Raw genomic sequence first — 24,470 nt, forward strand, 5'->3', positions numbered from 1 at the left:
GAGCTTTCCAAAGAAGTCTTACAACAAAGCAAAAACACCACTTCAACTTATCCACAATGATATTTATCGACCGATCACTCCAAACTTATTTGGAAGTTATCGTTATTTTCTAATTTTTATTGATAATTTCAGCAGAAAAATATGGGTGTACCTCTTAAAGGAGAAGTCAGAAGCATTTCAAGTTTTCAAGAAGTTTAAAGCTTTGATGGAGAATCAAAGTGGCTATACCATCAAGGCATTGCGGTTAGATCGTGGCAGAGAATTCACATCCAAAGAGTTTGAAGTTTTTTATAAATCTCATGGCATTTGGAGATTCATGACTGCACCATACTTACCTCAATAAAATGATGTCATAGAAAGAAAAAATCAGACTATATTTGATATAGTCTAAAGCATGCTCAAAACAAAGGAGATGCCGAAGGAGTTTTGGGACTAGGCCGTCAATTGTGCAGTCTACTTAATAGATACCCTACAAAAAACTTAGAAAGGGTAACACCATAAAAAGCATGAAGTGGTTATAAATCGGATATCTCTCATTTGAAGGTATTTGGGTGCATAGCTTATACACATATTCCGGATCAGAGGAGAAGAAAGTTAGATGACAAAAGCTTGTCATGCATCTTCATTGACTACAATGCAAGATCCAAAGCCTACAAACTTTATGAACCAAAAAAGAAGAAAGTCATTGTAAGTTGAGATGTGGAGTTTCAAGAAGACGACATTTGAAATTAGAGCACTAACATGGTGCTGATACAAGATGAAGAGCAAATCAAGGAGCAAACTAGAGAGCCAACACTACCTTCATCTCCTATTTCATCGGATGAAGATGGTTCAACACCACTAAAGACAAGAAGCATTCAAGATTTATATGAGATGATAATTCTTCTAAATCTTATTTGTCTTTTTGCTAATGAAGAAATAATTTCTTTTGAAGATGCTATCAAAGATGGAAAGTGGAGGAAAGCTATGAATGAGAAGATAAAAATCATAGAGAAGAATGAGACATGGGAGCTCACTTCTCTACCAAAAGGGCTTGAACCAATTGGAGTAAAGTGGGTTACAAAGTCAAGAAGAATGCGCAAGGTGAAGTGAAGAAATACAAAGCATGACTTATGGCTAAAGACTACAAGCAAAAAGATGGGATTGACTACGAGGAGGTCTTTTCTCTCGAATGGAGACCATTCGCTTGATGATTTCTTAACTTTTTTATCGATTTACAGTTAATTTTAAAAAAAAATATCAAAATAATATCCTCTTAAAATTATTTATTAAAATACTGTCCAGAGAAAAATCTCCCTTGATAGGGTGACCTTCTATGCCAACTTACTAGCCTGACCGTCAATTGGGGGACAGGTGGACCACAGAATGAGTCACCCTTTGATAGGCTGACTTTATGAGCTGCCGTACGCTATAGCGACTTGATAAGTCATCCTACGATAGGATGACTCTATAAGTCATCCTTTCATAGGATGACTTTATATATTATCTAACATTATATATTATTATATTATTATATTATTATATAATATAATAATATATTATATTATATTATATTAATATATATAATATATAAAAATATATTATATTATTATAATATATTATATTTTATTATTCTATATTATGTCATTATAATATATTATCATATATTACATTTTTATATTATTATTTATAATATTATATTATAAAATATTAATATAATATATTATTTTATTATTATATATTATTATAATATTATATAATATAATATTATATTATTATATATATTATAAATATTAATATATAATATATTATACTCTATTATTATATTATCATAGTGTTATATCAATATATAATATAATATATTTTATTATTTTATTTATTATAATATATTATAATATATTATATTATTATTATTTATAATATTATATTATAAAATATTAATATATGATATTATTTTATTATCATACATTATTATAATATAATATACATGATATTATAGTATTATATTATGTGAATATCTTATATTAATATAATATAATATATATTATATAATATAATTATATATAATAATATAGTATAATATATTATATTATTATATTATTATAATATATTAGATAAATATTATATTATATTATATTATGATTAAGGGTATATTAGGAATCAACTAGTTATCTTAGAAATGTTGGATAATCTCAAACTCCAACCATATAATCTGTATCAAGATCAACAATTAATTTTTTATGCAACTAGCAAAAATTATAACACGTGCTTTCAGATTAAAAAAGTTTATAATATTAATTTCAAAATAATATAATCCAATAGTTGATTACAAAATTTTTTTAACAAAAAAAATTTAAAATATCATAACTATCGAGAGACGTATATATCAAGATACTAGAGTTTCCTCTACGTCCGCCTCTCGTAAGCGCATGTCATCTCTGGCTGCTGACGTGATGGCTCAAGTACGATATCGATTGGTAGAGAGGGAGGTGGGGGCATGCTCGGTCTATCAACATATGCCACACATCTACCTCAAAAAACTCTCAGTCGATCACTACCTCTGACCCTGTCATGCTGATCGACGTGCTGCTCATCGAGTCGATACGACGTATCTCTTGTCTCGCTCATCCTCTGTGATATAGATGCATCATCTATAGGGAGGTCGAAGTCCGAGAAGCCAGAATATGAGGTGTGTTAGGCATATGAAGAGGTACTTAGATCATCCACCAATGGCACAGCCTGAAGTTATCTATCCTTTGAGACAACTCGTATAGTATCGACAAGACCGTCTATAATATCGATAAGTGCTCGGTCTTTGCATCTAATAGTAAATGAATGGAAGCTGCTCCTTATCGTATGGTACAGCGATGTGATCTCTGAAACTGTCAGTACGAAAAGAAAAATAAATATTATTCATAAGTATACCAATAACAACATAACAAAATGAGACAAAAGCAAAATATATTTACGACAATATCCATCATGTTGTTTGAAGGATGGAACCTCATCTCGGACTACTCACTCATCAATGATGAGATGAATCACCTAGTGATGCTCCTGTACCACTACAGATATGGGTCATAATAATCTATCATGGGAAGCATGGATGGATCAGCCACAATCAAATCCTCTCGCTGCTCCCATACGTCAATATGCTCTTGATGCTCTCGAACCCAATCGTGATGATGCCGCCCTCGTCGATCCAAATAATGGAGAGTGTCACGAGTGTCACATACTAGGAGGACACCCTGATGCATGTCAAACTGTCACATCTCACGCTCTAGATAATAGATCTTCATGATGTTGAAGCAAATGAGAGGTGCACGTGTCCTCCATATATGCTGATCTGATTGGCATACCTCAGACAATACGGCCAATATCTCTGGTGTGTAAGGTACCCATAGCATCCAATCATTCTACTGCTGATCTAGCTGATTCCTATAGTATATGACTGTGTGCAACATCGAATTACTAGCACCAGTCAGTCGAGTCCTCCACCTATCCAAAATAAAGTCACTATATTATTGTGTAAAAATATGCAGTCATTTATCATATAAAATCAGTGCTACTGGTTACATACCTGTTGAGAATTATGTCTCAAAGTCAATCGTTAGCTTGTTGACGGTTGTGCTAAAAGTGTAAATGTATATGAATTGATAAATTAATAAAATTATTATTTGACTTTTTCATCATAAAGTAGTGTACATCTTCTTAATAAACTTCAATTATTGTGATGAAGTCCTTAGAACTATCTTAATCGATATAGGAAGATATATCGTTTAGTCCTTAAATTTAATTCATGACCAATGATACGCTACTACTAGGATGATAGTGTTTATCGAGTGTAGGTCGTTGTGTGTCATATGCATTGATTGTCCTCGTAACTAAGTGATGTGAAGACACTGATATAGCATACAAATGAGATGTAGGAGTACATCTCACTGAATGTGATCAATTGCTGAGCACTCTACTGTCAAGAGTAGCTCGCGAAGGATATGAGTATAAGTGTCCCTCTGATCTGAAATCACTACGGTGACTTACAAGCAACTCACTATGCTTTAGTGTCAAACTACCTGAATTTCTAATTTAGTGACGAAATATTTCTGGATACAGTCAAGTACTTATAAAGTCAGTGTGTGAGTCAAGATATCTGAATTTCTAATTTAGTGATGGAAAGTTTCTGGATACAGTCAAGTACTTGTAAAGTCGGTGTGTGAGTCAAGATAGAATTTACCTCTCTAAATAAGTAAGATTTAATGCATCAGTATGTTTCAATTTAGTAAAATCTTGATCAGGATAATTCATATGATGGATTTGAAAGGTTGAAACACAATGTGGTTGATAAATCTGGATTTGACAGTTAAACTTCGAATCACCTTGAGCATTAGGGTCAAAGGGATGAATTATACGGTAACCATATGCCAATAGATTCATGAATGATGCTTTACAATCTTTCGACCTATCCGGATGTCGGGTACTATTACTAGATGGTTGCTTTATTGGTATAAGAAGTTCGTTTCTATACTACCGACTTAGGTTCGAACCTATAGGATCATACTCAAAAAAAAAAATTCACTGATCATGTGGCTGATCAATGATTGAGAATCATTCTAGGATTTAATCGTCAATTCGATTGATGATTAACCTTATGTAAAAATTATAAAAATTAATTCATTAATTATTATTGAATTAAAGGATGATGATTAGTGATTAGATTGCTAATTAACTCAATTTGATTGAGCATTAAAGTTTGAATTAAATCTAATTGAATTGGATTCAATTTGGTTTGATCCAATTAGGTTATAAGATGACCTAATCACTAAGGATGTTCGATTCCTGATTCAAGCTCAATTAATTTCTAATTTGATTAAGATTTTAAAAGACCATTTATTACTTAATTAGATTAGGTAATCTAATTAGATCTAATCAAATTTGATTGGATTAAGAATCTAATTAGATAAGAATATATATTCAAATTCAAATGGAATCAAAAAACCCCTTGCACCACCTCTACCTGCACCCATCCTTTCTTCACATGTGTAAATGGTTTTTACGTAGAATTTTTTGTGCCCAGAAGGTATATGATGCATTCTTCTGATCTTCTCTAGATCAGAATTTGGTTGGTTCAATTTTAACTTTGAATTAATTTAAAATCAAGCTTAAACCAAGAGTCCAAGTTTTATGGGACTCTTCATTGCCACTGACCAATCTTCTTTCTCATGTGCAAACAATTTTTTGCGTGATATTTTTTATACCAACCTAAGTTGTGTTGCCCTCCTTTCTACATCTCTTATATGTAGATTAAATTTGATTTAAAAAAATTCAAATTTGATTTGAATCTATGATAAGATCAAAGGCTGCTTAAAGCTGAACCATATTTATCCAAACTCTACATGGGACGCCACCTTTAAGAAGGGCTGTTTTTTGTTTGCCAAACCACTTCAGATTTGGCATGAAAAATCTTCAGAGAGGGTGTAAGAAATCTGAGAAAGAGGGGCGGACGTTCGTGCGTAAGAAAAAGAGGAAGAAGATCCTCTTTGGGGCATGAGATCTAGGGTGGGGGTTCTAGAGTTTTCTAGTTTCAGTTTTGTGAGAGAGAAAAATAAAAAGAGTTTTATTTTTCTTCTTCCACGCCATCTCCTTTTTGAATTTTTTTTTTTCTAATCTAGAGGTATCCATTTGATCTGAAGAAAGGAGTCTCCATCAGCTATCCAGATCCTTCATTGCGAGCTAGTACTCCCGTAAAGGATGATCTGTTTGGCACTTTGAGTGGATCACCTGTAGAGGTCAAACATGCTATATGGCTGCTCAACATCAAAAAAGACCTTCTACCATGTGCATCAGTAATGGTGATCATCGATCCATGACCAGATAATGGGTTTTGAACTCATCAGATCAAATCTAAGCATTAGATCTGATTTAGAAAATCGATACGATCAATGCAGTGTTTTCTTTCAGATCATATTTTTTTTGTGCAATATTTTTATATCATAGATCCTTAGAAAGATAATTTAGATCTAATCTAAAATATGTATAGAAGATTAAATAGTTTAATTTACTACTTTTGCTATAAAAAATTTTAAAAAATACATGCTTTGAACTGCCTATTTCTCAATAATAGTATCAGAGCTTTGGTTTCTTATGACATGAATTTTCTGCATAAATCTGATATTAATCTGATATTAATTATTTAGATTAGATCTAAATAATTAATTTAAAATCTGAGTAGTATAGTAATCTAATTAGATAGATCCTTATAACCATTCGGTCATAAGAGAAATCAAAGTTTCGCAATCCTATTTATCCATTCGATGGGATCTCTTATGACGTATAGGGATGCTGCACGATCTTTTTCATACTGATGAATAATAAAAAAAATTTTAAAATTTTATTTTAGATCTGAAATAATGCATCTTAGATTTAAAATTAGGATTTTGATCATTGGATAATTGTTTGTAAAAATATTTTATAAAACTGAAAACTGTTTTCAAACATCGAATCCAAATCCATATCAGCCCAAAACTTAATTGAGAATTAAGCGATCTACATTTGAGAATCAAAGATCTTAGGCATCAATTTTATAATTCATGGATAAATGGGTTAGCTCGAGTCAAGTCTATTTAACTAGATTAGACCTAAGGTTAGAAATCATTGATAATGGACCATATTAGTAATTGATCAAATCTAATTAAAAATTAGTTATGATTTGATCAATTTCTTTGCTTGATCAATTCTCAATAGTTGTAGTTGGTTGGATCCATATCTTTGATTAGACCAAGATGAACTTTGATCATAACTCTGTGATCGAAACTAAGTCTATAAGTTGATCAAATTGAAACTGATTAACCAGTTGGTATCTAAGGTAAGTTTGGCAGTCTTGATTGATCGTCACTAATTGGGAGCAACCCGCATAGATTAAGTCTATGACGAGTTAATGATATATCCTTCCCATCGATCTCACTTACCTGACCAATATGGTTAATCATATTTTGATTAAATCACTTAATGATTGGGCTTGACCCATGCTAACTAAAAAATTAGTATGACTGATTTAGGTACCTCTAGTTTAACTTATCTTGAGTCCTCTTTATAACTTGGTGAAGTTAGTAAGAGGATTTATAACTTGTTGGGTGAACCAGATTAAATGTAATCTTCTTCAATCTAACTTGGTGAAGTCAGTAGGAGGACTAAGAATAACTGATCGAGTCTTTACTCATCTATCAATTCAATTAATTAAATCTTCTAAAATTATTAGATCTTTAAAAATAAAATAGTTATAGAAATAACTAGATCATAGCCTCCCATTAAGTTAGGTGATAATGGATCCAATAGTTGGATGATCATTGGATGGCCCAAAGGCTTGGTGCTCATCTGCTATTGAAATTATCATTCATAATATAACGACTCAGTCGAGTCTCTCTTATGTGTGATCAGGATGATCGATCAAAGCTGAGCCTAATCATTTGTGGTTTGATTTCTGAGTAAGATCTTGTTAATGGTTAGACCTAACCAAACCTTTCAGTAAAGGCCAAAGCCTACTGTTAGGACCCTGGGATAAAATCAATTATTAAAAATTATTTATTGAAATAATTGGTTAAGAACCTATCCATAGATGTACATAGGTAAGCCGGCCAAAGTCGGGCTCATATGCAACTGTGTGGATTTTAGTATTCGCTAAGAAATTAAGGTAATTCTTCGAATTAGAGGTAGAGACTACTAATTCGTTTAAAATAGTGAGAGAATCTTTAGACTAAAATCTATATTTTTAGGCTTAGTCGATTCATATACTAATTAGGTTTTGATTTTTTTTTACAGTTATGGCCACCAATTTGTCACTTCGATCGTTGTTAGATAGTGATAAATTAAGAAAATCCAATTTTGATAGTTGGTATCGAAAATTGAAGATAGTCCTGGAGCACGAGAGGATCTTGTATGTGCTGACAGATCCGATACCTAAAGAGCCTGCTCCTAACGCTCGCGGTGCGGTTCAAGCACTTACTTAAAGTGGCTCAGCGACTGCACCATAGTGCGTTGTATTATGCGAGCGGCTATGAATGATGAGTTCAGTCATAAATTCGAGGAAGCTCGGTCAGAAAAAATGCTCAAAGTGTTGAACGATTCTTTTGGCACTCTCGATGACATTGAGAGACATAAGATCAGTTGTGCCATTTTCAATGTCAGGATGAGGGAGGGGGTGTCGGTAACTGATCATGTATTGTACATGATCGAACAGATCGAGCACCTCAGCAAGCTCGACTTTTTCTTGCACAAGCAGCTTGAAAAAGATGCGATTCTGAATTTCCTGTCGAAGTCCTACTTATCGTTTCTCAGTCATTATCGAATGACGAAGCCTGTAGTAAACCACCACGGTCTATTAGGACTGCTATAGACTTATGAGAAAGATCATCAGCTCCACAAGAAGATGGTGAATATAGTGGGAGCATCTTCTTCAGACGGGTGTCATCCCTTTAAGAAAGGAAAGAAGAAGAAGAATAAGGTGCCAAGTGCTAGGGGTCGGATCGTAAAGTCCAAGTCTAAGTCTGACCAGAGTCAGACAGAGTGCTTCTATTGTAGAAAGCAGGGTCATTGAAAGAAAAACTGTCCTCAATACATTACATCCCTTGATCCGAACATGCCTAAAAAGAAAAAGTAACCGATTGCTAAGCAAGGTGATTATATGATAACTCCTTGCAACTTCTCAATTTATGATACAATAACATGAATATTAGATACTGGTAGTCTTATTAATATTTACAATTTGTTGCAATGATTTTAGGTCAGTAGAAGATTTGAAGATGACGAGAGATTCCTGAACATTGGAGATGGAAGATTAGTTTCAGTTCTAATTTTAAGAATCATCAAACTTGTATTCAATTCTTATATCATTGCTCTTAGTGATTGTTATTATTGTCCTAGTTTCTTATTGTATGTAATTTTTGTAGGCCTTCTGACTAAAGAAAATTATGAAATTTTAATAAAGAGAAATTTTTATGATATCATTTTGAATGGTGTTAGTGTAATGCATGGACAATTGAATAATAAAATTTATGTTGTATCACAGCCTAGTGTAATGTACACATTGAGAAAACATCCTAGGATAGATGATGTCTCGGATGGCTACCTTTGGCATTATAGGTTAGGTCATATTAACAAGAATAGGATGAACATGTTAATCTGAGAGGAAATCCTTAAGGACAATGCTTGTGAATCATTACCAACCTATGAATTTTATTTACTTGAAAAGATGATCAAATCATCTTTTGCTGAAAAAGATTAGCGAGCCAGTGATATTCTAGATCTCATACATACTGATGTATGTGGACCGATGAGCACAAGTGTGAAAGAAGGATATTAATACTTCATTACGTTCACAGATGACCTATCTAGATATGGGTACATCTACTTGATGAAAAATAAGTCAGATCATTTGAAATGTTCAAACAATTTCATAGTGAGATAGAAAAATAAACTGAAAAGAGCATTAAAGCTCTATGATCTGATTGAAGAGCTGAATATCTTTTTGGTGAATTTCTAACACATCTAGAAGAGAATGAGATTCTCTCATAATGGACTCCTCCTAGAACGCCACAGTATAATGGCATCTCAGAAAGGAGGAATCAAATCTTGTTGGACATGGTTCGGTCCATGATGGGATTTTCGAGTCTGCCAATCTTATTTTGGGGTTATATGCTTGAGTCGACTTCCTATGTACTTAATAGGATTCTAAGTAAGTCTATGAATAAAACACCATATGAGAAATGGACTGGACATAAACCAGCACTCTCACATCTTAGGATTTGAGGGTGTCCAGCTTATGTCAGATGTTTAAAAACAGACAAACTGAGATCTAGGTCTAACAAGTGTATCTTCATAGGGTATCCTAAAGAAACAAAAGGGTATTACTTCTATCTTGCTGATGAACAGAAAGTGTTCGTGAGCGATAAAGTATACTTTTTAGAAAAAAAAAATTTTAGTGAAGGAATTAGTGCTTCTAAAATCGAGCTTGATGAAATTTGATGGGTTGAAGAACCGATACAATCTAGTGAACCCACAGAACCCAATTTGACTGAGTCAAATTCAGAACCTGTTAATGATGCACCATTAAGGAGATCCGATAGAGTATCATGTCCACTGGATAAATACTATGATTTTTTGATCTGTGATGGAGATCCTATTGAACTCGATGAGAACAATGAGGATCCGATCTCCTACATTGATGCAATGCAGAGGTCTGACTTCGATAATGAAAAGAAGCATGATGGTTTTATACATGTATTTTTAAAATTTCGTAGCAAAACATACATAGATTAAATAATTTAATCTATAATGCAAGCATAGATCAAATCTAAAACTACCATACAGGATCTATGACATGAATTAATATGTATATATGTAAATCTGAAATATGAAATTCAACAAATATAGATCACATCTATATCAAATTAGATCATATCTAAATTATAAATTGAGTTCAAAACTCCATACTTGGGTGCGGATAGGAGATCAGCATATTCAAAATTCATGATAGTTGATTCTTCATGATGCTCAGCAGCTACACACATGTCCGACCTCTACAGGTATCCATACGAAGTCCTTGTGCTGATCAATCTCTTTGGGAGTGCTTGCTCGCGAAGACACTATGCTGTTGGCTGATTTAAGAGAAATATGAAGAAGATGAAGAATAAGGCGACCCTCTCTCTTTCTTTCTGGATCCATGCATCAGATCTCTACGATAGAGATCAAAAGAAGAACCCATTCTTCTCAATTCTCCCACGCACAAGAGAGAACCATTCTCCCTTCCTTTCATGCCTTAAAGAGAAACTTTTCTTCTCTAATTTTTTATGATAAAAATTAAATCTAATCTGATTTCTCATACAAAAAAAAATATAAAAATTTAAATCCTAGAAGAACCCAAAAGAAAGACCCAAGAGAAGAACTGTTCATCTCTTTTCTTCTCCCTTTTTCTCCTTGATCGAGAGCCCTAGAAAGCCTCAAACATCCAACCAAATTATTTTCATATTTCTTCTCTAAATTCTCATATTAAAAATTAGATCCAATTTGATTTTTATACTAAAAAAAAATAAAGAAAAAAATCAAAGAGAAAAACTCCTTCTTCTCTAAGGTTGCATACTAAAAAGAAGACTTTTCTTCTTCCTTCTCTTCCTCTCATTGGAAAGAATCTTTTTTCTCCAATTTTCTACTGTAAAACCAACAAGAGAAGCCTCTCTTTTATGCCTAAGAACCAGCAAGAATAAGCCCATAAAAACTCCCTTTAAAGAGGCCTTGGCGTGGAGGTTTTTGGGGCGTCCAACTCTTGGATGCCCCCTCCCCTTTTTTTCTTTTGGACGACCACAAGAGAGGGGAAGGGTGCCATATTTTCCACAAAAGAGAGGAAAGGGCACAGGTTATCTTTTGGGGTGTGGGATTTCATGGTGAAAAAGAGTGGGGCATGGAGAATCCTAAGCACATGGGTGGTTTGTTAGTTGGTTAAGTCTTATTCCAAATAGGACTCATGATTCTTGGTCAAACTCTAACTAATTGTAGGACCAATCCTAATCAATTTAAGAATTAGTTATAATAAACTAACTAATTAGATCCTAGCCCAATTAGAAAATCAATTAGGCTCTAGTCCAATTAAGAAATTAGTTAGATTAAAAATCTCATCAATCCATAGATTGATTCTTGGATATAAGATTATATCATAATCAATAGGATTTGATTCAATCAAGCCTATTATCCCATAGGATTTGATCCAATCAAATCTAAATCAAATTAAATTGAATCCTATTCAACTCACAATTTGATTTGCATCCCTAAGATCAATTGGAACAAATCCTATTATCCATTAGGGATGCATCCAATCAATCCAAAGCAAACCTAATTGAATCCAATTCAATTAGATCTGATCCAATCCTTATTGCTCAATCAAATTGAGCTAATTAATAATCAAATTATTAATTAATTATTTTTTTAATTTATCAATCATTAGTAAATAATTTATTACAATCTTTACGTAAGATAATCATCAATTATATTGATAATTAAACCTTTCAATGATTTATAATCATCGATCAGCCATTTGATCAGATAGATACTTCTATGTGTATGATCCCATAGGTTCGAATCTAAGTCAGTAGCACAAAAATAATTTTTGTACCAATTGATGTAACCATTTAACAATGAGATCCGACGTCTGGATAGATCGAATATCTGCCCAACAATACTTTAGAACCCACGTGGATATAGTTACCATATAATTCATCCCTTTGACTCTCGATGCTCAAAGATGACTTATGATTAAATTATCAATCCTAGATGAGTGGTCCATATTATGTCTCAACCTCAAAAATTTTGTGACTCATCATTAGGACTACTTTGATCAAAATTTTGTTGAATTGAAACACAGTGATGCATCATCTCTAATTTTACTTGGAGCAGTCAATCCTATCTTGACTTGCACTCAGACTTCATAAGTACTTGACTGTACCTAAAAATCTTTCATCATCAAATTAGAAATTCAGATAGTCCAGCACCAAAGCATAGTGAATTACTTACAGGTCACCGAGGCAGCCTCAAGTTAGAGGGATACTTATACCCATATCCCAGTAGAGCAATCCTTGACAGCAGAGTACTCCAGAGTTGGTCATGCTCAGTGAAATATACTCCTATATTTCACTCGTATGCCATACCCGTGTCACCATATGCCTTAGTTAAGAGGACAACCAAATAATACGGCACACAACGACCTATACTCGATACAATTATCATCCTTGTAACAATTATATCATTTGGTCATGAGCAAGATTTAAGAACCATACAATAAATCTTCCTTTATCATTTTGGAAGTAGCTCTAAGGACTTCATCATAACATATGAGTTCTATTTAGAAAAATATATTCCTTATAATGAATCTATCAGATAACATCAATCATTTTTATAATTCATATACATGTATGGAGCATAATCATTTATAACCTAGATGATTGACTTTAGAACATATTTTCCAACAACTTCTATTTAGACTAAAGCCAATTAGATCAGTATCAAATACTCATCTTTCATTTGTGATCATCGAACTTCTTAAATCCAATTGCTCTAACAATGGGTCGATCAAGTTCTCCTTTCAGTCGATCTTCCTAAGGTCGATTTTACCTCAATCTTTTCAAATAAGGTGCTTGCAATGCAGAAAGTATTTGGTTGTCAGATAGAACATCAGTTCTTCAGCTTGAGCTATAGCTCTAGTACTACTGTCAATACAGAAGGATTGGACCATCAACGAAATGTGCCACTCCAAGCTCGCTAATGAACTTTCATAACCAAATAACTTTTTTAACAGCATCAAATGCCACAAAGAACTCCGTATCACAAATAAAATTGACTATTGAATACTGTATGGAACATTTCCAGCATGTCGCTTCTCTTTTAGAATAAATATATAATCTGACATAATTTTATCATTTCGATCCAACTAGAAACTGGAATCAATATTTCACAGATTTTAAATCAGATTCTCCATAAATGAGCTATTGATCCTTAGTATTTCATAAATACTCAAAGATGGTTCTCATAACCTTCCAAACCTTTATGACGAATAGAGATGACAACCAAGTTTTTATTTCTTATAATGTAGGGATGTCATTACCAATTAAAAAAATTTCATCCCAAACAATATAAAAAATACTATTATAGAACTATTAGCCCATTTGTACATACAGGATACTTCTTTGTTCTCAATGAAATCATACATTCAAAACATATGTTCCAACTTCAAGAAACTTGATTCAATTTGAATGGATTTGGAGATTGCCAAAAGGAAAAATATCTTGTCATAGTCAACACTATAACTTTGATGAAATCTCTTGGCAACTAGACAGAATTAATAGATCTTCACCTTTCTGTCTATGCCTCTTATCCATCTAAAATCCACTTATATCCTATGGGTCTTATCCCTTTAGGTGAATCAACAAATGTCCATACATCATCGATCTTCATGGACTTTATTTCAGATTTAATGGCTCCAAGCTACTTCTCAAAGTTAGATCTCTGTATGGCATCCATATGGGAGATCAAATCTCCATCTCGAACCTACAAATCAAAGTATATGATCAGCTGATACGGTACTATACTGTATCTACTCAAGAATGCCTTTACACTGGGCTCCAGATTTGATCTAATCAACTCTGATTCTGTTGGTTTATGTGTCAGTGTCAGTTCCTCTACCTATCAAGTTTCACCAAGTTTGCTCTTAACGGCATCAGTTTCTTTATTAAGAATTTTTTTTTTCAAAAAGAATGCCTTAAGATTTATGAACATCTTATATCCATTAGGAAGGTAGAAGAAATATCTTTAAAATGATATTTATCAGACCAAAATCCAAACTAGTCAGTTTGTGAACATTTCACATAAGTCCGAAACTTCAAACCCTAAGGTAAGAGAGCATCAAATTATCCAAGTCCATATCTCATATGGAGTTTTGGTGACCGATTTGCTTAGAATATTCTTAAGCACATATCAAGTAGTCTCTAAAACATAACCTCAGGCAGACTAGCAAATTTCATAGTGGATCGAACCATGTTTAACAAAGTTTGATTCCTCCTTTTAGACACCCTTTCAAATAGTCGTGTCTCAGGAGAGATCCATTGAAAGAGAATTCAATTCTTTCCTAGATATGTCTAAAACTTACTGTAAAGATACTCACTTTATCAGTCAAATCGATGAGTTCTAATACTCTTTGCAGTTTATTTTTCTACCTCATTACAGAACTGCTTGAACATTTCAATCGATTCGGACTTGCACTTCATAAGCAAGACGCACTCGTGTCAAGATAAGTCGTGAGAGATTTTAATGAAGTAGTAAGCCCTCTTCTGGTATTTATGTTTATAAGTGTAAATACATCAATATGTATCAAACTCAGAATATTACTGGGTCATTCATCCTTTTCGATAAAAGGTGACTAAGTCAATTATGCCAAAGACAGAGTTTAGTGACATTATCTAATATAGAGTGCTAGTTAGATATGTACTTTATATTAATAGGCTATGGTACTAAGTTTGTGTCATTTTCAATTATCCACTCATTCTTATAGTATCATTCACAATGATATCGTAATAATTATTCTTATTGATACCATCAATAAGATTGGACAATAGTAACAATCACTTAAAATGACATCATCAGGATTGAAAATAAACTCGATAATTCTTAATGTTAAGATTGGAACAGACTTTCATCTTTTACATTCAGGAGTCTCTTACTATTTTTAAATCTTTTACTATCCTAAAGTCTTTTGCAACTATTTACAAACATGACTTGTACTGTCGGTATCCTATACCCAGGTAGTAGTGTTACCAATAGAAAAATTTTCAAGAGTTATTATATAACTATCTTGACTAACAACAACTTGCTGATTTCTCTTTTAGGCCTGTTAATTTGTGTCAAGGGAACCAAAACATCGAGGATAATTCATCTTCCAATGATCTAGCTTCTTCTAAAGAAGCATTTTGTCTGATTGTGGTTAGCCTTAGACTTCTTGATCAATTCAGGCTCAAGAACTATCCTTAACTTCTGATACTTGCTATCGAAATTAGATCCAATAACGTTGTCACTATCTAATAGTGAACAGAGCGATAATTTTCTAGCCATTTCTGAAAAGAGAATAATTGATTTATCAGTATATAAACTATTTTAAGTCTAGAGACTTGGACTTTAGTCTAAAGGTTCTTCGACTATTTTATACGAATTAGTAGCCACTACCTCCAATTCAAGAAATTACTTTAATTCCTTAGTGGGCAGTAAAATCCACGTAGACTGCCTTCGGGCCTGAGTGTGACTCGGCCAACCCTAGTGCATCCATGGGTAGGTTCCTAACCATATATTTTTTAAAATAATTTTTAGCAATTATATTTTATCCCAGATATCTCTTCAGCAAGCGTGTGGCACCTCCACTGAAAAATTCTGTCAGGTCCAACTATTAACATGACTACATCAAGTGCATCCAGCAAATGAATATCCAGATCCGAGTATAGCTCAGTCAATCTGACCATTGATCTGAAGGATACAACAAGTGGTCATATGATGAATGATAATTTCAATACCTAATAGATATTAGGCGTGTGGTGCCTCCAATGCCTATTTAGAATATTAAACACATTATCATGTACCTTAATGAAAGGCTATGATCTAGTTATCCCCATAACTAGCTCATTTTATAAGTCTAATAATTTAAAAAATTTGGTTAATATATTTTACAAGACATCAGTTGATCTGCAAGTTATAAATTCTCTCACTGACTTCATCAAATCATGTAAAAGACTAGAGACTAGCTGGTCCAACCGATAAGTCGTAAATCCTTCCACTGACTTCACCAAGTCATGAGAAAGACTAAAGACAAATCGGTCTAGAGCACCTAAATCAGTCATACTAATTAACCTTAATGACATGGGTCAACTCGAGTCACCTAGCGATCTAATCAGTCCAATGACTCAGGCTCAATCAATAAGCCTCAATCAAAGTCTATTTAATTTAATCAAAGATATGGACTCGACCTTCTACAACTATTGTATTTGATCTAGAGTATCCTTGATCTAATCTAAATCAACTATTAGTTAGATTTGATCAACTATACTTTTTAGTCCATTAAGTCTTTGATTCTAACCTTAGGTCTAATCAAATTAAAAGGACATGATTTGAGCTAACCCATGCCCCATATTTTATGCAATGTCATTAGATCTTTAATCATAATTCTAGATCTAAAATATATTTCTTAGTTCTTAATTAAGTATAGCATTAACATAGGTTAAGGTTATTAATTGAAACTATTTTAATTTTATAAAATAATTTTACATCATTTTTATGCAAAATTTTCTGTTATGTAAACCAGGTCGGCTCACCCTTGAACTGAGTTGGCTCACTTCAATGAGTCAACTAAGTTTGATACTTGATCGACTAACTAATCATGAACAGTAACTATTACTGTTTGATCTGAGATAATTGGGTCGGATCAATCAGCACTGAGCCGACTAAACCAAGAGATTGGGTCAACTTAGTTCAAAACTGAGTCGGCTCAGTTAGCATGCCAATAGATATCATATAGTTTCAGTTTAAAAATTCTCACATAAACTAAAATAAAATCAATCATAACGAACTTTTAGATCACATCTAAATAGTTTATGATTCTAAATTTTATTTTTTATGATTAAAATAATTTTAATCATATAGATTAGATATTTTACTTTTCATACAACTCAAGCTTTGTATCACATACAACAAATCTTAAAGTTTCAACATTTAAGATTTTGCAGAAAAATAAATTCTTCCTTTTGCTTTCTTCTTCATGGGATTAAATCATATGGCACCCCTATATGCCATAAGAGCACCCTATCGAATAGGAAGAGAAAGCCTTTAAACCCTTTTACTCCTATGACCGAATGAAGTACTTGCTAATTGGAACATCTAATCTACTCACATATCATATATGTAAAAATTTAGATCTAATCTAAATTACATCAGATCTGATTTTTATATTAGATCATATCTAAAATCAGATCATAACACATCTCATGTATTACTAAATCTAGACTTCAACCCTACATGCATATATATTCATGTCATAACAAACCTTCGCTCTGATACCAGTTGAAGGGAAGCATGGCGGTTTTGTGCATATATTTTTAAAATTTTACAATAGAACATACATAGATTAAATAATTTAATTTATAATACATGCATAGATCAAATCTAAAACTACTATACAGGATCTATGACATAAACTAATATACATGTATGTAAATCTGAAATCTAAAATTTAACAAGCATAGATCACATCTATATCAAATTAGATCATATCTAAATTATAAATTGAGTTCAAAACTCCATATCTGAGTGCAGATAGCAGATCACCGTATTTAAAATTCATGATAGTTGGTTCTTCATGATGCTCAACAGTCGAACACATGTCAGGCCTCTATGAGTATCCACACGAAGCCCTTGTGCTGATCGGTCTTTCCAGGAGTGCTAGCTTGCGAAGACACCATGCTGTTAGCTGATCTAAGAAGAACATGAAGAAGATGAAGAATAAGAAGACCCTCTCTTTTTCTTTCTGGATCCATGCATCAAATCTCTACGATAGAGATCAAGAGAAGAACCCTTTCTTCTCAATTCTCCCATGCACAAGAGAGAACTTTTCTCTCTTCCTTTCATGCCTTTAAGAAGAACTTTTCTTCTCTAATTTTTCATGATAAAAATTAGATCTAATCTGATTTTTCATATAAAAAATAATATAAAAATCTAAGTGCTAGAAGAATCCAAAAGCGAGATTTAAGAGAAGAACCATTTTTCTCTTTTCTTCTCCCTTTTTCTTCTTGATTTAGAGTCCTAGGAAGCCCCAAACACCCAACCAAATTTTTTTAGTATTTTTTTTCTAAATTTTTATATTAAAAATTAGATTCAATCCAAATTTTATACTAGATAAAAATAAAAAAAATTAGAGAGAAGAACTCCTTCTTCTCCAAGGCTGTGTACTAGAAAGAAGACTTTTCTTCTTCCTTCTCTTCCTCTCGTTGGGAAGAACCTTTCTTCTTCAATTTTCTACTGTAAAATCAGCAATAGAAATCTCTCTTTTATGCCTAAGAATCAGCAAGCATAAGCCCATAAAAACTCCCTTTAAAGAGGCCTTGGCATGGAGGTTTTCGGGGCATCCAACTCTTGGACGCCCCCCTCCTTTTTTTTCTTTTGGGCGATCACAAGAGAGGGGAAGGGCGCCATATTTTCCACGGAAGAGAGGAGAGGGCGTGGCTTATCTTTTGGGGCATGGGATCTCATGGTGAAAAAGAGTGGGGCATGGAGAATCTTAAGCACATGGGTGGTTTGTTAGTTGGTTAAGTCCTATTCCAAATAGGACTCATGATTCTTAATCAAACTCTAACTAATTATAGGACCAATCCTATCCAATTTAGAAATTAGTTATAATAAACTAACGAATTAGATCCTAGCCTAATTAGAAAATCAATTAGGCATTAATCTAATTAAAAAATTAGTTAGATTCAAAACCTTATCAATCCAAGGATTGATTCTTGGATATAAGATCATATCATAATCAATAGGGCTTGATCCAATCAAGCCTATTATCCAATAGGATTTGATCCAATCAAATCTAAATCAAATCAAATTAAATCCTGTTCGACTCAAAATTTGATTTGCATCTCTAAGATCAATTGGAACAAGCTCTGTTATTCATTAGGGATGCATCCAATCAATTCAAAGTAAACCTAATTGAATCCAATTCAATTAGATTTGATCCAATCTTCATTGCTTAATCAAATTAAACCAATTAACAATCAAATTATTAATTAATTATTTTTTTAATTTATCAATTATTAGTAAATAATTTATTACAATCTTTGCATAGGATTAATCATCAATCACATTGATAATTAAACCCTTCCATGATTTATAATCATCAATTAGCCATTTGATCAAACAGATACTTCTATATGTGTGACCCCATAGATTTGAACTTAAGCCAGTAGCACAAGAATAATTTTTGTACCAATCGATGTAACCATCTACTAATAAGATCCGACGTTCGGATAGGCCGAATGTATGCCCAGCAACACTCTAGAACCTATATAGATATAGTTACCGTATAATTCATCTTTTTGACTCTCGATGCTTAAGGATAACTTAGGGTTAAACTATCAATCTTGGATGAGTGATCCATATTGTGTCTCAATCTCAAAAATTCTGTGACTCCTCACTAAGACTATTTTGATCAAAATTTTACTGAATTGAAATACAGTGATGCATCATCTCCAATTTTACTTGAAGCTGTCAATCCCATCTTGACTCGCACTCAAATTCTACAAGTGCTTGACTATATCCAAAAATCTTTCATCACTGAAAATTTGAATAGTCTAGCATCAAAACATAGTGAGTTGCTTGCAAGTCATCGAGGCAGTCTCAGGTCAAAGGGATACTTATACCCATATCCCATCAGATCAATCCTTGACAGCATAGTGCTCCGAAGTTGGTCATGCTCAGTGAAATGTACTCTTATATTTCATCCATATGCTATACCCATGTCACCATATATCTTGGTTAAAAGGATAACCAACTAATATGACACACAACGATCTACACTCGATATAGTTATCGTCCTTGTAATAATTGTATCATTTGATCACTAGTAGGATTTAAGAACCACATGATAAATCTTTCTTTATCATTTTGGAAGTAGCTTTAAGGACTTCATCATAACATATGAGTTCTATTTAAGAAGATGTATTTCTTATGATGATCCGTCAGATAATATTTATCATTTTTATAATTCATATACATGTATGGAGTACAATCATCTACAATCTAGATGATTGACTTTAGGACACATTTTCCAATAGAGAAGTGGCTAGAAGCCATGAAATCCAAAATAGAGTCTATGAAGGTCAATGATGTGTGGGCATTAGTTGATCCACTTGAAAGGATAAAACTCATAGGGTGTAAGTGGATCTTCAAGAGGAAGAGAGATGCAGGTGAAAAGGTGGAGACCTATAAAATCCATTTGGTTGTCAAGGGGTATAGTCAATATTATGGTAGTGATTATGATGAGACGTTCTCCCCTGTGGCAATGCTAAAATTCATTCGGATCATACTTGCGATAGCTACATATTTAGATTATAAAATCTGACAAATGGATGTAAAAACAGCTTTTCTCAATGATGAGTTGGAAGAAGAGATGTATATGATACAACCTGAAGATTTCACATCCACAGACGAGTCTAAGATATGCAAGCTTTAGAGATCCATTTATGGATTGAAGCAAGCAAGTAGGAGTTGAAGCATGTATTTTAATAAAGTGATCAGAACGTATAGCTTCGATAGGAATGGAGAAGAATCCTGTATATACAAATGGATTAACAATTCTATGATTGTATTTCTTGTTCTGTATGTAGATGGCATTCTCTTAATCAAAAATGACACTCCTGCATTACAAGGAATAAAGATTTGACTGTCATCGTAGTTCTCCATGAAGGACATAGGAGAAGCATCCTTCATCATTGGGATGAAGATCTATAGAGATAGATCAAAGAGAATGCTTGAATTATCCTAGTCCACGTATATCGACATCTTACTGAAATAGTTTAGCATAAAAAATTTCAAGAAGGGCTATCTTCCGATAGGCTATGGAATTACTCTCCCAAAGAGGGATTGTCCAACAACTTCTCAAGAAAGAGAGTGTATAAGTAGGATTCCATATGCTTCGACAGTGGGTTTCATAATATATACTATGACATGTATAGGACCAGATGTGGCATACTCACTAGGAGTAGTGAGCAAATACTAGTCTGATTCAGGGGAGAACCATTGGAAGGTTGTAAAAGTTATCCTTAAGTATTTGAGAAATACTAAGGACCAGTGGCTTGTTTATGGAGAAATCGACTTAAAACTTCTGAGATTTACAGACTTCAATTTTCAGTCGGATCATGACAATAACAAAAATATGTCGGGTTACATCTATACCCTGAATAGTGGAGCAATCTACTGAAAAAATTTCAAGCAGCATACCATGATCGATTCTACTTACGAGGTAGAATACATCATGGCATCTGATGCTGTGAAAGAAGCTGTGTGGTTACAGAAGTTCATTGGTGAGCTCAGAGTGGCACCCTTCCTCAATGGCTCTGTTTTGTTGTACCGCGACAGCACAGGCACCATTGCTCAAGCGAAGGAACCGAAGTCACATCAGCATACCAAACACATTCTGTGCTGCTACCACTTGATCTGAGTGATCGTGGATCGAGGTGATATCCAGCTTCAAAAGATCAACAGAAAGAAGAACCTCACCGATCCATTTACTAAAGCCCTTAGTATCAAGGAGTTCGAAGACCATAAATAGAAGATAGGTATACGATACTGTACTGATTGGCTTTAGACCATGTGAAAGTTGTTGGAAATTGTATCCTAAAGTCAATCATCAGCCTGTTGATAGTTGTGCTAAAAAGTATAAATATATATGAATTAATAAATTAATAAAATTATTATTTAGCTTTTTCATCATAAAGTAGTATATATCTTCTTAATAAACTCCAATTGTTATGATGAAGTCCTTAAAACTATCTTAATCGATATAGGAGGATATATCGTTTAGTCCTTAAATTTAGTTCATGATCAAATGATATGCTAATACAAGGATGATAGTGTTTATCGAGTGTAGGTCGTTGAATATCATATGCATTGGTTGTCCTCATAATCAAATGGTGTGGAGACGCTGGTATAGCACACAAGTGAGATATATGAGTATATCTCATTAAATATGACCAACTGCTGAGCACTTTACTGTCAAAAGTAGCTCGCGAAAGATATGGGTATAAGTGTCCCTTCAATCTGAAATCACCATGGTAACTTGCAAACAACTCACTGTGCTTTGATGCTAGACTACCTGAATTTTTAATTCAGTGATAGAAGATTTTTGGGTACAGTCAAATACTTGTAAAGTCGGTATGTGAGTCAAGATGGAATTGACCCCTCCGAATAAGTAGGAGTTAATGCATCAGTGTATTTCAATTTAGTAAAATCTTGACCAGGATAATCCATATCATAGATTTGAAAGGTTGAAAAATAATATGGTTGACAAATCTAGATTTAAGAGTTAAACTCCAGGTCACCTTGAGTATTAGGGTTAAAGAGATGAATTATACGGTAACCATATGCCAATAGGTTCATGAATGATGCTTTGCAATCTTTCAATCTATCCGAACGTCGGGTACTATTGCTAGATAGTCACCTTGATTTGTATAAGAAGTTCTTTCCTATACTACCGACTTAGGTTCGAATCTATAAGATCACACTCAAAAGAAATTTTTGACTGATCATGTGGCTGATCAATAATTGAGAATTATTCTAGGTTTAATCGTCAATTCGATTGATGATTAACCTTGTACAAAAATTGTAATAAATTAATTCACTAATTGTTGGTGAATTAAAGAAGGATTGATTAGCAATTAGATTGCTAATTAACTCAATTTGATTGAGCATTAAAGTTTAGATTAAATCTAATTGAATTGGATTCAATTTGGTTTGACCCAATTAGATTATGAGATGACCAAATCGCTAAAGGTGTTCGATTTCTGATTCGAGATCGATTAATTTCTAATTTGATTAGAATTTAATCAAGATTATTTGTTATCTAATTAGATTAGATAATCTAATTAGGTCTAACCTAATTTGGTTGGGTCAAAAACTTAATTAGATAAGAACACAAGTTCAAATTCAAATGGAATCAAACACCCCTTGCGCCACCTCTACCTATGCCCATCCTTTCTTCACAGGTGAGAATGGTTTTCACATAGAATTTTTTTTGTGCCCAGAAGGTGTGTGATGCCTTCTTCTGATCCTCTTTGGATCAAGATTTGGTTGGTTCAAGTTTGACTTTGAATTGGTTTGAAATAAAGCTTAAATCAAGAGTCCAAGTTTTGTGGGACAATTCATTGCCGCCAACCAGCCTTATTTCTCATGCACAAATAAATTTTTGCATGATATTTTTTGTGATAATCTAAGTTGTGTTGCCTTCCTTTCTAAGTCCCTTATGTTTGGATTAAATCTGATTTAAAAAGGAGTTCAAATTTGATTTGAATCCATGATAAGATCAAAAGCTATTTAAAGCTGAACCATATTTATCCAAACTCTATATGGGACGCCACCTTTAAGAAGGACTGCTTTTTGTGTGCCAAACCACTTTAAATTTGATGTGAGAAATCTTTAGAGAGGGCGTGAGAAATCTGAGAAAGAGGGGTGGGCATCCGTGTATGAAAAAAAGAGGAATAAGATCCTCTTTGGGGTGTGAGATCTAGGTTGGAGGTTCTAGAGTTTTCTAGTTTCAGTTTTGTGAAAGAGAAAAATAAAAAAGATTTTGTTTTTCTTCTTCCATGCCATCTCTTCCTTGAAAAGCTTCTTCTTCTGATATGGAGGTATCCATTTGATCTGAAGAAAAGAGTCTCCATCAGCCATCCATATCCTACATCGCGAGCTAGCACTCTCGGGAAGGACGATCTATTCGACGCTTCGAGTGGATCACCTGTAGAGGCCAGACACACTGTGTGGCTGCTCGGTATCAGGAAGGACCTTCTACCATATGCATCAGTAGTAGTGATCATCGACCTACGATCTAATAAAGGGTTTTGAACTCATCAGATTAAATCTAAGCGTTAGATCTGATTCAGGGCATCGATACGATCGATGCAGTGTTTTCTTTTAGATCAAATTTTTTTGTGCAATATTTTTGTGACATAGATCCTTAGGAAGATAGTTTAGATCTGATCTAAAGCATGTGTAGGAGATTAAATAGTTTAATCTACTGCTTTCGCTATATAAAAATTTTAAAAATATATGCTTTGAACTATCTATTTTTCAACAATACCTACATCCCAGTGGATCAGCCTGGTCATGCTGTACACTACCAAATAGATCCTCAAAACTAGCATCATTCATATCTAATCGGA

Source organism: Elaeis guineensis, chromosome 4, assembly GCF_000442705.2.
Source record: "Elaeis guineensis isolate ETL-2024a chromosome 4, EG11, whole genome shotgun sequence".
Classification (NCBI taxonomy): Eukaryota; Viridiplantae; Streptophyta; class Magnoliopsida; order Arecales; family Arecaceae; genus Elaeis; species Elaeis guineensis.